The sequence below is a fragment of the Pan troglodytes genome, chromosome 19, assembly GCF_028858775.2.
Source record: "Pan troglodytes isolate AG18354 chromosome 19, NHGRI_mPanTro3-v2.0_pri, whole genome shotgun sequence".
Lineage (NCBI taxonomy): Eukaryota > Metazoa > Chordata > Mammalia > Primates > Hominidae > Pan > Pan troglodytes.
Genome location: NC_072417.2, coordinates 48,137,667 through 48,150,242, shown reverse-complemented (window position 1 = coordinate 48,150,242; position 12,576 = coordinate 48,137,667).

Below are 12,576 nucleotides of genomic sequence, written 5' to 3'. Positions count from 1 at the left end.
TATGGCTAGGCCTGGCTAGGGCTATGCTAGGGCTAGGCCAGCCTAGGGCCATGCTAGGGCTAGGCCAGGCTAGGGCCAGTCTATGGCTATGCCAGGCTAGGGCTAGGCCAGGCTAGGGCTAGGGCCAGGCTAGGGCAAGGGCCATGCTAGGGCCAGGCTAGGGCTACGGCCAGGCTAGGGCTAAGGCCAGGCTAGCGCTAGGGTCAGGCTAGGGCCTGGCTAGGGCTAGGGACAGTCTAGGGCCAGGCTAGCGCTAGGGCCAGGCTAGGGCAGGCTAGGGTTTCGGCCAGGCTAGGGCCAGGCTAGTTTGAGGGCCCGGCTAGGGCCAGACTAGGGCTAGGTCCAGGCTAGGGCCAGGCTAGGGCTAGGGCCAGGCTAGGGCCAGGCTAGGGCTAGGGCCAGGCTATGGCTAGGGCCAGGCTATGTCTAGGCCAGGCTAGGGCTAGGGCCAGGCTAGGTCTAGGCCAGGCTAGGGCTAGGGCCAGTCTAGGTCTAGGCTAGGGCTACCCCAGGCTAGGTCTAGGCTAGGGCTATCCGGCTAGGTCTAGGCTAGGGCTATGCCAGGCTAGGTCTAGGCTAGGGCTAGGCCAGGCTAGGTCTAGGCTAGGGCTAGGCCAGGCTAGGGCTAGGCTAGGGCTAGGCCAGTCTAGGTCTAGGCTAGGGCTACGCCACGCTAGGGCTAGGCTAGGGCCAGGCCAGGCTAAGGCTAGGCCAGTCTATGGCTAGGCTAGGGCTAGGCCACGCTAGGGCTAGGCTAGGGCTAGGCCAGTCTAGGGCTAGGCTAGGGCTAGGCCAGGCTAGGGCCAGGCTAGGGCTAGGCCAGTCTAGGTCTAGGCTAGGGCTAGGCCACGCTAGGGCTAGGCTAGGGCTAGGCCAGGCTAGGGCTAGGCCAGTCTATGGCTAGGCTAGGGCTAGGCCACGCTAGGGCTAGGCTAGGGCTAGGCCAGGCTAGGGCTAGGCCAGTCTAGGGCTAGGGACAGTCTAGGGCTAGGGCCAGGGTAGGGCAAGAGCCAGTCTAGGGCTAGGGCCAGGCTAGGGCTAGTGCCAGGCTACTGCTAGGCCAGGCTAGGGCTAGACCCATGCTAGGGCCAGGCTAGTTCTAGGGCCGGGCTAGGGCCAGGCTAGGGCTATCGCCAGGCTAGGGCTAGGGTGAGGCTAGGGCCAGGCTAGGGCTAGGGCCAGGCTAGGACTAGGGCCACGCTAGGGCCAGGCTAGGGCTAGGGCCAGGCTAGGGCCACGCTAGGGCCACGCTAGGGCTAGGGCCAGTCTAGGGCCAGTCTAGGGCCAGGCTAGGGCTAGGGCCAGGCTAGGGCTAGGGCCACGCTAGGGCCAGGCTAGGGCCAGGCTAGGGCTACGGCCAGGCTAGTCCTAGGGCCAGGCTAGGGCTAGGGCCAGGCTAGGGCTAGGCCAGGCTAGGACGAGGGCCAAGCTAGGGCTAGGCCAGGCTAAGTCTAGGGTCAGGCTAGGGCTAGGCTCGGGCTAGGCCAGGCTAGGGCTGGGCTAGGGCCATGCCGGCTAGGTCTAGGCTAGGGCTAGGCCAGACTAGGTCTAGGCTAGTGCTAGGCCAGGCTAGGGCTAGGCTAGGGCTAGGCAAGGCTAGGGCTAGGCTAGGGCTAACTAGGCTAGGGCTAGGCTAGGGCTAGGCCAGGATAGGGCTAGGCTAGGGCTAGGCCAGGCTAGGACTAGGCTAGGGCTAGGCCAGTCTAGGGCTAGGCCAGGCTAGGGCTAGTGCCAGGCTAGCGCTAGGGCCAGACTACGGCCAGGCTAGGGCTAGGGCCAGGCTAGGGCCAGGCTAGGACTAGGGCCAGGCTAGGGCCAGGCTAGGGCTAGGGCCAGGCTAGGGCCAGGCTAGGGCTAGGGCCAGGCTAGGGCTAGGCTACGGCTAGGCCAGGCTAGGGCCAGGGTATGCCTATGCCAGGCTAAGGTTAGGTCGAGGCTAGGGCTAGGGCTAGGCTAGGGTAGGCCAGTTTAGGGCTAGAGCCAGGCTAGGGCTAGGGCCAGGCTACGGCTAGACACAGGCTAGGGCCAGGCTAGCGCTAGGGACAAGCTAGGGCCAGGCTAGGGTTCGGGCCAGCCTAGGGCAAGGCTAGTGTTAGGGCCACGCTAGGGCCAGACTAAGGCTAGGTCCAGGCTAGGGCAAGGCTAGGGCTAGGGCCAGGCTAGGGCTAGGGCCAGGCTAGGGCTAGGCCAGGTAAGGGCTTGGGCCAGTCTAAGTCTACATCCAGGGTAAGGTAAGGGCCAGTCTAGGGCTAGGGCCAGGATAGGGCTACTGCCAGGCTAGTGCTAGGCCAGGCTAGGGATAGAGCCAGGCTAGGGTAGGCCAGTTTAGAGCTAGGGCCCTGCTAGGGCTAGGGTCAGGATAGAGCGAGGCTACGGCTAGGGCCAGGCTAGGGCCAGTCTAGGGCTAGGGGCAGGCTAGGGCCAGGCTAGGGCTAGGGCCAGGCTGGGGCTTGTGCCAGGTTAGGGCCAGGCTAGGGCTAGGGCCAGGCTAGGGTTACGGCCAGGCTAGGGCTAGGCCAGGTTAGGGCTAGGGCCAGGCTAGGGCTAGGGCCAGGTTAGGGCTAGGGCCAGGGTAGGGCAAGGGTCAGTCTAGGGCTAGGGCCTGGCTAGCGCTAGTGCCAGGCTGGTACTAGGCCAGGCTAGGGCTAGAGCCAGGCTAGGGTAGGCCAGTTTAGGGCTAGGGCCCTGCTAGTGCTAGGGTCAGGCTAGGGCCAGGCTAGGGCTAGGGCCAGGCTAGGGCCAGGCTAGGGCTCGGGCCAGGCTAGGGCCTGGCTAGGGCTAGGGCCAGGCTAGGGCCAGGCTTGGGCTAGGGCCAGGCTAGGGCCAGGCTAGGGCTAGGGCCAGGCTAGGGCTAGGGCCAGGCTAGGGCCAGGCTTGGGCTAGGGCCAGGCTGGGGCTTGTGCCAGGTTAGGGCCAGGCTAGGGCTAGGGCCAGGCTAGGGCTAGGCCAGGTTAGGGCTAGGGCCAGGCTAGGGCTAGGGCCAGGGTATTGCAAGGGCCAGTCTAGGGCTAGGGCCTGTCTAGGGCTTGGTCCAGGCTAGGACTAGGGCAGGCTAGGGCTAGGTCCAGGCTAGCGCTAGTGCAGGCTAGGGCTAGGTCCAGGCTAGGGCTAGGGCAGGCAAGGGCTAGGTACCGGCTAGGGCTAGGGCAGGCTAGGGCTAGGGCCAGGGAATGGCTTAGGCAGGCTAGGGCTAGGGCCAGGCTGGTGCTATGGCCAGGCTAGGGCCAGGCTAGGGCTATGCTAGGGCTAGGCCAGGCTAGGGCTAGGCTAGAGCTAGGCCTGGCTAAGGGCAGGTTATGCCTATGCCAGGCTAGGGCTAGGTCCATGCTAGGGCTAGGCCACGCTAGGGCTAGGTCCAGACTATAGCTAGGGCAGGCTAGGGCTCAGTCCTGGCTAGGGCTAGGGCCGGCTGGGGCTCGGGCCAGGCTAGGGCTGGGGCAGGCTGGGGATCGGGCTAGGCTAGGGCTAGGGCAGGCTGGGGCTCGGGCCAGGCTTGGGCTCGCGCCAGGCTGGCGGTAGGGCGTGCTAGGGCTCTGGCCTGGCTAGGGCTAGGGCAGGCTGGGGCTCGGGCCAGGCTAGGGCTAGGGCAGGCTTGGGCTCGGGCCTGGCTAGGACTAGGGCAGGCTGGGGCTCGGGCCAGGCTAGGGCTGGGGCAGGCTGGGGCTCAGTCCAGGCTAGGGCTGGGTCAGGCTGGGGCTCGGGGCAGGCTGGGGCTATGTCCAGGCTAGGGCTTGGCCAGGCTTGGGCTATGTCCAGGCAAGTGCTGGGCCAGGCTGGGGCTAGGCCAGGCTAGGGCTACGGCAAGGCTAGGGCTAGGCTAGGCTAGGGCTATGCCAGGCTAGTGCTAGGGCCAGGCTAGGGCTAGGCCAGGCTAGGGCTAGGTCCAGGCTAGGGCTAGGGCAGACTAGGTCTATGTCCAGGCTAGGGCTAGGGCAGGCTAGGGCTAGGGCCGGCTAGGGCTAGGTCCAGGCTTGGGCTAGGGCACGCTGGGGCTAGGGTCAAGCTAGGACTAGGGCAGGCTGGGGCTCGGTCCAGGCTATGGCTAGGCCAGTCTGGGGCTCGGGCCAGGCTAGCGCTTGGCCAGGCTTGGGCTGGGGCCAGGCTAGTGCTAGGCCAGGCTGGGGCTAGGGCCAGGCTAGGGCTAGGCCAGGCTAAGGCTAAGTCCAGGCTATGGCTAGGCCTGGCTAGGGCTATGCTAGGGCTAGGCCAGCCTAGGGCCATGCTAGGGCTAGGCCAGGCCAGGGCCAGTCTATGGCTATGCCAGGCTAGGGCTAGGCCAGGCTAGGGCTAGGGCCAGGCTAGGGCAAGGGCCATGCTAGGGCCAGGCTAGGGCTACGGCCAGGCTAGGGCTAAGGCCAGGCTAGCGCTAGGGTCAGGCTAGGGCCTGGCTAGGGCTAGGGACAGTCTAGGGCCAGGCTAGCGCTAGGGCCAGGCTAGGGCAGGCTAGGGTTTCGGCCAGGCTAGGGCCAGGCTAGTTTTAGGGCCCGGCTAGGGCCAGACTAGGGCTAGGTCCAGGCTAGGGCCAGGCTAGGGCTAGGGCCAGGCTAGGGCCAGGCTAGGGCTAGGGCCAGGCTATGGCTAGGGCCAGGCTATGTCTAGGCCAGGCTAGGGCTAGGGCCAGGCTAGGTCTAGGCCAGGCTAGGGCTAGGGCCAGTCTAGGTCTAGGCTAGGGCTACCCCAGGCTAGGTCTAGGCTAGGGCTATCCGGCTAGGTCTAGGCTAGGGCTATGCCAGGCTAGGACTAGGCTAGGGCTAGGCCAGGCTAGGTCTAGGCTAGGGCTAGGCCAGGCTAGGGCTAGGCTAGGGCTAGGCCAGTCTAGGTCTAGGCTAGGGCTAGGCCACGCTAGGGCTAGGCTAGGGCCAGGCCAGGCTAAGGCTAGGCCAGTCTATGGCTAGGCTAGGGCTAGGCCACGCTAGGGCTAGGCTAGGGCTAGGCCAGGCTAGGGCTAGGCCAGTCTAGGGCTAGGGACAGTCTAGGGCTAGGGCCAGGGTAGGGCAAGAGCCAGTCTAGGGCTAGGGCCAGGCTAGGGCTAGTGCCAGGCTACTGCTAGGCCAGGCTAGGGCTAGACCCATGCTAGGGCCAGGCTAGTTCTAGGGCCGGGCTAGGGCCAGGCTAGGGCTATCGCCAGGCTAGGGCTAGGGTGAGGCTAGGGCCAGGCTAGGGCTAGGGCCAGGCTAGGACTAGGGCCACGCTAGGGCCAGGCTAGGGCTAGGGCCAGGCTAGGGCCACGCTAGGGCCACGCTAGGGCTAGGGCCAGTCTAGGGCCAGGCTAGGGCTAGGGCCAGGCTAGGGCCAGGCTAGGGCCAGGCTACGGCTAGGGCCACGCTAGGGCCAGGCTAGGGCCAGGCTAGGGCTACGGCCAGGCTAGTCCTAGGGCCAGGCTAGGGCTAGGGCCAGGCTAGGGCTAGGCCAGGCTAGGACGAGGGCCAAGCTAGGGCTAGGCCAGGCTAAGTCTAGGGTCAGGCTAGGGCTAGGCTCGGGCTAGGCCAGGCTAGGGCTGGGCTAGGGCCATGCCGGCTAGGTCTAGGCTAGGGCTAGGCCAGACTAGGTCTAGGCTAGTGCTAGGCCAGGCTAGGGCTAGGCTAGGGCTAGGCAAGGCTAGGGCTAGGCTAGGGCTAACTAGGCTAGGGCTAGGCTAGGGCTAGGCCAGGATAGGGCTAGGCTAGGGCTAGGCCAGGCTAGGACTAGGCTAGGGCTAGGCCAGTCTAGGGCTAGGCCAGGCTAGGGCTAGTGCCAGGCTAGCGCTAGGGCCAGACTACGGCCAGGCTAGGGCTAGGGCCAGGCTAGGGCCAGGCTAGGACTAGGGCCAGGCTAGGGCCAGGCTAGGGCTAGGGCCAGGCTAGGGCCAGGCTAGGGCTAGGGCCAGGCTAGGGCTAGGCTAGGGCTAGGCCAGGCTAGGGCCAGGGTATGCCTATGCCAGGCTAAGGTTAGGTCGAGGCTAGGGCTAGGGCTAGGCTAGGGTAGGCCAGTTTAGGGCTAGAGCCAGGCTAGGGCTAGGGCCAGGCTAGGGCCAGGCTACGGCTAGAGACAGGCTAGGGCCAGGCTAGCGCTAGGGACAAGCTAGGGCCAGGCTAGGGTTCGGGCCAGCCTAGGGCAAGGCTAGTGTTAGGGCCACGCTAGGGCCAGACTAAGGCTAGGTCCAGGCTAGGGCAAGGCTAGGGCTAGGGCCAGGCTAGGGCTAGGGCCAGGCTAGGGCTAGGCCAGGTAAGGGCTTGGGCCAGTCTAAGTCTACATCCAGGGTAAGGTAAGGGCCAGTCTAGGGCTAGGGCCAGGATAGGGCTACTGCCAGGCTAGTGCTAGGCCAGGCTAGGGATAGAGCCAGGCTAGGGTAGGCCAGTTTAGAGCTAGGGCCCTGCTAGGGCTAGGGTCAGGATAGAGCGAGGCTAGGGCTAGGGCCAGGCTAGGGCCAGTCTAGGGCTAGGGGCAGGCTAGGGCCAGGCTAGGGCTAGGGCCAGGCTGGGGCTTGTGCCAGGTTAGGGCCAGGCTAGGGCTAGGGCCAGGCTAGGGTTACGGCCAGGCTAGGGCTAGGCCAGGTTAGGGCTAGGGCCAGGCTAGGGCTAGGGCCAGGGTAGGGCTAGGGCCAGGGTAGGGCAAGGGTCAGTCTAGGGCTAGGGCCTGGCTAGCGCTAGTGCCAGGCTGGTACTAGGCCAGGCTAGGGCTAGAGCCAGGCTAGGGTAGGCCAGTTTAGGGCTAGAGCCCTGCTAAGGCTAGGGTCAGGCTAGGGCCAGGCTAGGGCTAGGGCCAGGCTAGGGCCAGGCTAGGGCTCGGGCCAGGCTAGGGCCAGGCTAGGGCTAGGGCCAGGCTAGGGCCAGGCTTCGGCTAGGGCCAGGCTAGGGCCAGGCTAGGGCTACGGCCAGGCTAGGGCTACGGCCAGGCTAGGGCCAGGCTTGGGCTAGGGCCAGGCTGGGGCTTGTGCCAGGTTAGGGCCAGGCTAGGGCTAGGGCCAGGCTAGGGCTAGGCCAGTTTAGGGCTAGGGCCAGGCTAGGGCTAGGGCCAGGGTATTGCAAGGGCCAGTCTAGGGCTAGGGCCTGTCTAGGGCTTGGTCCAGGCTAGGACTAGGGCAGGCTAGGGCTAGGTCCAGGCTAGCGCTAGTGCAGGCTAGGGCTAGGTCCAGGCTAGGGCTAGGGCAGGCAAGGGCTAGGTACCGGCTAGGGCTAGGGCAGGCTAGGGCTAGGGCCAGGGAAGGGCTTGGGCAGGCTAGGGCTAGGGCCAGGCTAGTGCTATGGCCAGGCTAGGGCCAGGCTAGGGCTATGCTAGGGCTAGGCCAGGCTAGGGCTAGGCTAGAGCTAGGCCAGGCTAGGGCCAGGTTATGCCTATGCCAGGCTAGGGCTAGGTCCATGCTAGGGCTAGGCCACGCTAGGGCTAGGTCCAGACTATAGCTAGGGCAGGCTAGGGCTCAGTCCTGGCTAGGGCTAGGGCCGGCTGGGGCTCGGGCCAGGCTAGGGCTGGGGCAGGCTGGGGATCGGGCTAGGCTAGGGCTAGGGCAGGCTGGGGCTCGGGCCAGGCTTGGGCTCACGCCAGGCTGGCGGTAGGGCGTGCTAGGGCTCTGGCCTGGCTAGGGCTAGGGCAGGCTGGGGCTCGGGCCAGGCTAGGGCTAGGGCAGGCTTGGGCTCGGGCCTGGCTAGGGCTAGGGCAGGCTGGGGCTCGGGCCAGGCTAGGGCTGGGGCAGGCTGGGGCTCAGTCCAGGCTAGGGCTGGGGCAGGCTGGGGCTCGGGCCAGGCTAGGGCTTGGCCAGGCTGGGGCTATGTCCAGGCAAGTGCTGGGCCAGGCTGGGGCTAGGCCAGGCTAGGGCTAGGGCCAGGCTAGGGCTAGGCTAGGCTAGGGCTATGCCAGGCTAGTGCTAGGGCCAGGCTAAGGCTAGGCCAGGCTAGGGCTAGGGCCAGGCTAGGGCTAGGTCCAGGCTAGGGCTAGGGCAGACTAGGTCTATGTCCAGGCTAGGGCTAGGGCAGGCTAGGGCTAGGGCCGGCTAGGGCTAGGTCCAGGCTTGGGCTAGGGCACGCTGGGGCTAGGGTCAAGGTAGGACTAGGGCAGGCTGGGGCTCGGTCCAGGCTATGGCTAGGCCAGTCTGGGGCTCGGGCCAGGCTAGCGCTTGGCCAGGCTTGGGCTGGGGCCAGGCTAGTGCTAGGCCAGGCTGGGGCTAAGGCCAGGCTAGGGCTAGGCCAGGCTAAGGCTCAGTCCAGGTTATGGCTAGGCCTGGCTAGGGCTATGCTAGGGCTAGGCCAGCCTAGGGCCATGCTAGGGCTAGGCCAGGCTAGGGCCAGTCTATGCCTATGCCACGCTAGGGCTAGGCCAGGCTAGGGCTAGGGCCAGGCTAGGGCAAGGGCCATGCTAGGGCCAGGCTAGGGCTACGGCCAGGCTAGGGCTAAGGCCAGGCTAGCGCTAGGGTCAGGCTACGGCCTGGCTAGGGCTAGGGACAGTCTAGGGCCAGGCTAGCGCTAGGGCCAGGCTAGGGCAGGCTAGGGTTTCGGCCAGGCTAGGGCCAGGCTAGTTTTAGGGCCCGGCTAGGGCCAGACTAGGGCTAGGTCCAGGCTAGGGCCAGGCTAGGGCTAGGGCCAGGCTAGGGCCAGGCTAGGGCTAGGGCCAGGCTATGGCTAGGGCCAGGCTATGTCTAGGCCAGGCTAGGGCTAGGGCCAGGCTAGGTCTAGGCCAGGCTAGGGCTAGGGCCAGTCTAGGTCTAGGCTAGGGCTACCCAAGGCTAGGTCTAGGCTAGGGCTATCCGGCTAGGTCTACGCTAGGGCTATGCCAGGCTAGGTCCAGGCTAGGGCTAGGCCAGGCTAGGTCTAGGCTAGGGCTAGGCCAGGCTAGGGCTAGGCTAGGGCTAGGCCAGTCTAGGTCTAGGCTAGGGCTAGGCCACGCTAGGGCTAGGCTAGGGCCAGGCCAGGCTAAGGCTAGGCCAGTCTATGGCTAGGCTAGGGCTAGGCCACGCTAGGGCTAGGCTAGGGCTAGGCCAGGCTAGGGCTAGGCCAGTCTAGGGCTAGGGACAGTCTAGGGCTAGGGCCAGGGTAGGGCAAGAGCCAGTCTAGGGCTAGGGCCAGGCTAGGGCTAGTGCCAGGCTACTGCTAGGCCAGGCTAGGGCTAGACCCATGCTAGGGCCAGGCTAGTTCTAGGGCCGGGCTAGGGCCAGGCTAGGGCTATCGCCAGGCTAGGGCTAGGGTGAGGCTAGGGCCAGGCTAGGGCTAGGGCCAGGCTAGGACTAGGGCCACGCTAGGGCCAGGCTAGGGCTAGGGCCAGGCTAGGGCCACGCTAGGGCCACGCTAGGGCTAGGGCCAGTCTAGGGCCAGTCTAGGGCCAGGCTAGGGCTAGGGCCAGGCTAGGGCCAGGCTAGGGCCAGGCTAGGGCTAGGGCCACGCTAGGGCCAGGCTAGGGCCAGGCTAGGGCTACGGCCAGGCTAGTCCTAGGGCCAGGCTAGGGCTAGGGCCAGGCTAGGGCTAGGCCAGGCTAGGACGAGGGCCAAGCTAGGGCTAGGCCAGGCTAAGTCTAGGGTCAGGCTAGGGCTAGGCTCGGGCTAGGCCAGGCTAGGGCTGGGCTAGGGCCATGCCGGCTAGGTCTAGGCTAGGGCTAGGCCAGACTAGGTCTAGGCTAGTGCTAGGCCAGGCTAGGGCTAGGCTAGGGCTAGGCAAGGCTAGGGCTAGGCTAGGGCTAACTAGGCTAGGGCTAGGCTAGGGCTAGGCCAGGATAGGGCTAGGCTACGGCTAGGCCAGGCTAGGACTAGGCTAGGGCTAGGCCAGTCTAGGGCTAGGCCAGGCTAGGGCTAGTGCCAGGCTAGCGCTAGGGCCAGACTACGGCCAGGCTAGGGCTAGGGCCAGGCTAGGGCCAGGCTAGGACTAGGGCCAGGCTAGGGCCAGGCTAGGGCTAGGGCCAGGCTAGGGCCAGGCTAGGGCTAGGGCCAGGCTACGGCTAGGCTAGGGCTAGGCCAGGCTAGGGCCAGGGTATGCCTATGCCAGGCTAAGGTTAGGTCGAGGCTAGGGCTAGGGCTAGGCTAGGGTAGGCCAGTTTAGTGCTAGAGCCAGGCTAGGGCTAGGGCCAGGCTAGGGCCAGGCTACGGCTAGAGACAGGCTAGGGCCAGGCTAGCGCTAGGGACAAGCTAGGGCCAGGCTAGGGTTCGGGCCAGCCTAGGGCAAGGCTAATGTTAGGGCCACGCTAGGGCAAGACTAAGGCTAGGTCCAGGCTAGGACAAGGCTAGGGCTAGGGCCAGGCTAGGGCTAGGGCCAGGCTAGGGCTAGGCCAGGTAAGGGCTTGGGCCAGTCTAAGTCTACATCCAGGGTAAGGTAAGGGCCAGTCTAGGGCTAGGGCCAGGATAGGGCTACTGCCAGGCTAGTGCTAGGCCAGGCTAGGGATAGAGCCAGGCTAGGGTAGGCCAGTTTAGAGCTAGGGCCCTGCTAGGGCTAGGGTCAGGATAGAGCGAGGCTAGGGCTAGGGCCAGGCTAGGGCCAGTCTAGGGCTAGGGGCAGGCTAGGGCCAGGCTAGGGCTAGGGCCAGGCTGGGGCTTGTGCCAGGTTAGGGCCAGGCTAGGGCTAGGGCCAGGTTAGGGTTACGGCCAGGCTAGGGCTAGGCCAGGTTAGGGCTAGGGCCAGGCTAGGGCTAGGGCCAGGGTAGGGCAAGGGTCAGTCTAGGGCTAGGGCCTGGCTAGCGCTAGTGCCAGGCTGGTACTAGGCCACGCTAGGGCTAGAGCCAGGCTAGGGTAGGCCAGTTTAGGGCTAGGGCCCTGCTAGGGCTAGGGTCAGGCTAGGGCCAGGCTAGGGCTAGGTCCAGGCTAGGGCCAGGCTAGGGCTAGGGCCAGGCTAGGGCCAGGCTAGGGCTAGGGCCAGGCTAGGGCCAGGCTTGGGCTAGGGCCAGGCTAGGGCCAGGCTAGGGCTAGGGCCAGGCTAGGGCCAGGCTAGGGCTAGGGCCAGGCTAGGGCCAGGCTAGGGCTAGGGCCAGGCTAGGGCCAGGCTTGGGCTAGGGCCAGGCTGGGGCTTGTGCCAGGTTAGGGCCAGGCTAGGGCTAGGGCCAGGCTAGGGCTAGGCCAGGTTAGGGCTAGGGCCAGGCTAGGGCTAGGGCCAGGGTATTGCAAGGGCCAGTCTAGGGCTACGGCCTGTCTAGGGCTTGGTCCAGGCTAGGACTAGGGCAGGCTAGGGCTAGGTCCAGGCTAGCGCTAGTGCAGGCTAGGGCTAGGTCCAGGCTAGGGCTAGGGCAGGCAAGGGCTAGGTACCGGCTAGGGCTAGGGCAGGCTAGGGCTAGGGCCAGGGAATGGCTTAGGCAGGCTAGGGCTAGGGCCAGGCTGGTGCTATGGCGAGGCTAGGGCCAGGCTAGCGCCAGGCTAGGGCTAGGCCAGGTTAGGGCTAGGGCCAGGCTAGGGCTAGGGCCAGGGTATTGCAAGGGCCAGTCTAGGGCTAGGGCCTGTCTAGGGCTTGGTCCAGGCTAGGACTAGGGCAGGCTAGGGCTAGGTCCAGGCTAGCGCTAGTGCAGGCTAGGGCTAGGTCCAGGCTAGGGCTAGGGCAGGCAAGGGCTAGGTACCGGCTAGGGCTAGGGCAGGCTAGGGCTAGGGCCAGGGAATGGCTTAGGCAGGCTAGGGCTAGGGCCAGGCTGGTGCTATGGCCAGGCTAGGGCCAGGCTAGGGCTATCCTAGGGCTAGGCCAGGCTAGGGCTAGGCTAGAGCTAGGCCAGGCTAGGGCCAGGTTATGCCTATGCCAGGCTAGGGCTAGGTCAATGCTAGGGCTAGGCCACGCTAGGGCTAGGTCCAGACTATAGCTAGGGCAGGCTAGGGCTCAGTCCTGGCTAGGGCTAGGGCCGGCTGGGGCTCGGGCCAGGCTAGGGCTGGGGCAGGCTGGGGATCGGGCTAGGCTAGGACTAGGGCAAGCTGGGGCTCGGGCCAGGCTTGGGCACGCGCCAGGCTGGCGATAGGGCGTGCTAGGGCTCTGGCCTGGCTAGGGCTAGGGCAGGCTGGGGCTCGGGCCAGGCTAGGGCTAGGGCAGGCTTGGGCTCGGGCCTGGCTAGGGCTAGGGCAGGCTGGGGCTCGGGCCAGGCTAGGGCTGGGGCAGGCTGGGGCTCAGTCCAGGCTAGGGCTGGGGCAGGCTGGGGCTCGGGGCAGGCTGGGGCTATGTCCAGGCTAGGGCTTGGCCAGGCTGGGGCTATGTCCAGGCAAGTGCTGGGCCAGGCTGGGGCTAGGCCAGGCTAGGGCTACGGCAAGGCTAGGGCTAGGCTAGGCTAGGGCTATGCCAGGCTAGTGCTAGGGCCAGGCTAGGGCTAGGCCAGGCTAGGGCTAGGGCCAGGCTAGGGCTAGGTCCAGGCTAGGGCTAGGGCAGACTAGGTCTATGTCCAGGCTAGGGCTAGGGCAGGCTAGGGCTAGGGCCGGCTAGGGCTAGGTCCAGGCTTGGGCTAGGGCACGCTGGGGCTAGGGTCAAGCTAGGACTAGGGCAGGCTGGGGCTCGGTCCAGGCTATGGCTAGGCCAGTCTGGGGCTCGGGCCAGGCTAGCGCTTGGCCAGGCTTGGGCTGGGGCCAGGCTAGTGCTAGGCCAGGCTGGGGCTAGGGCCAGGCTAGGGCTAGGCCAGGCTAAGGCTAAGTCCAGGCTATGGCTAGGCCTGGCTAGGGCTATG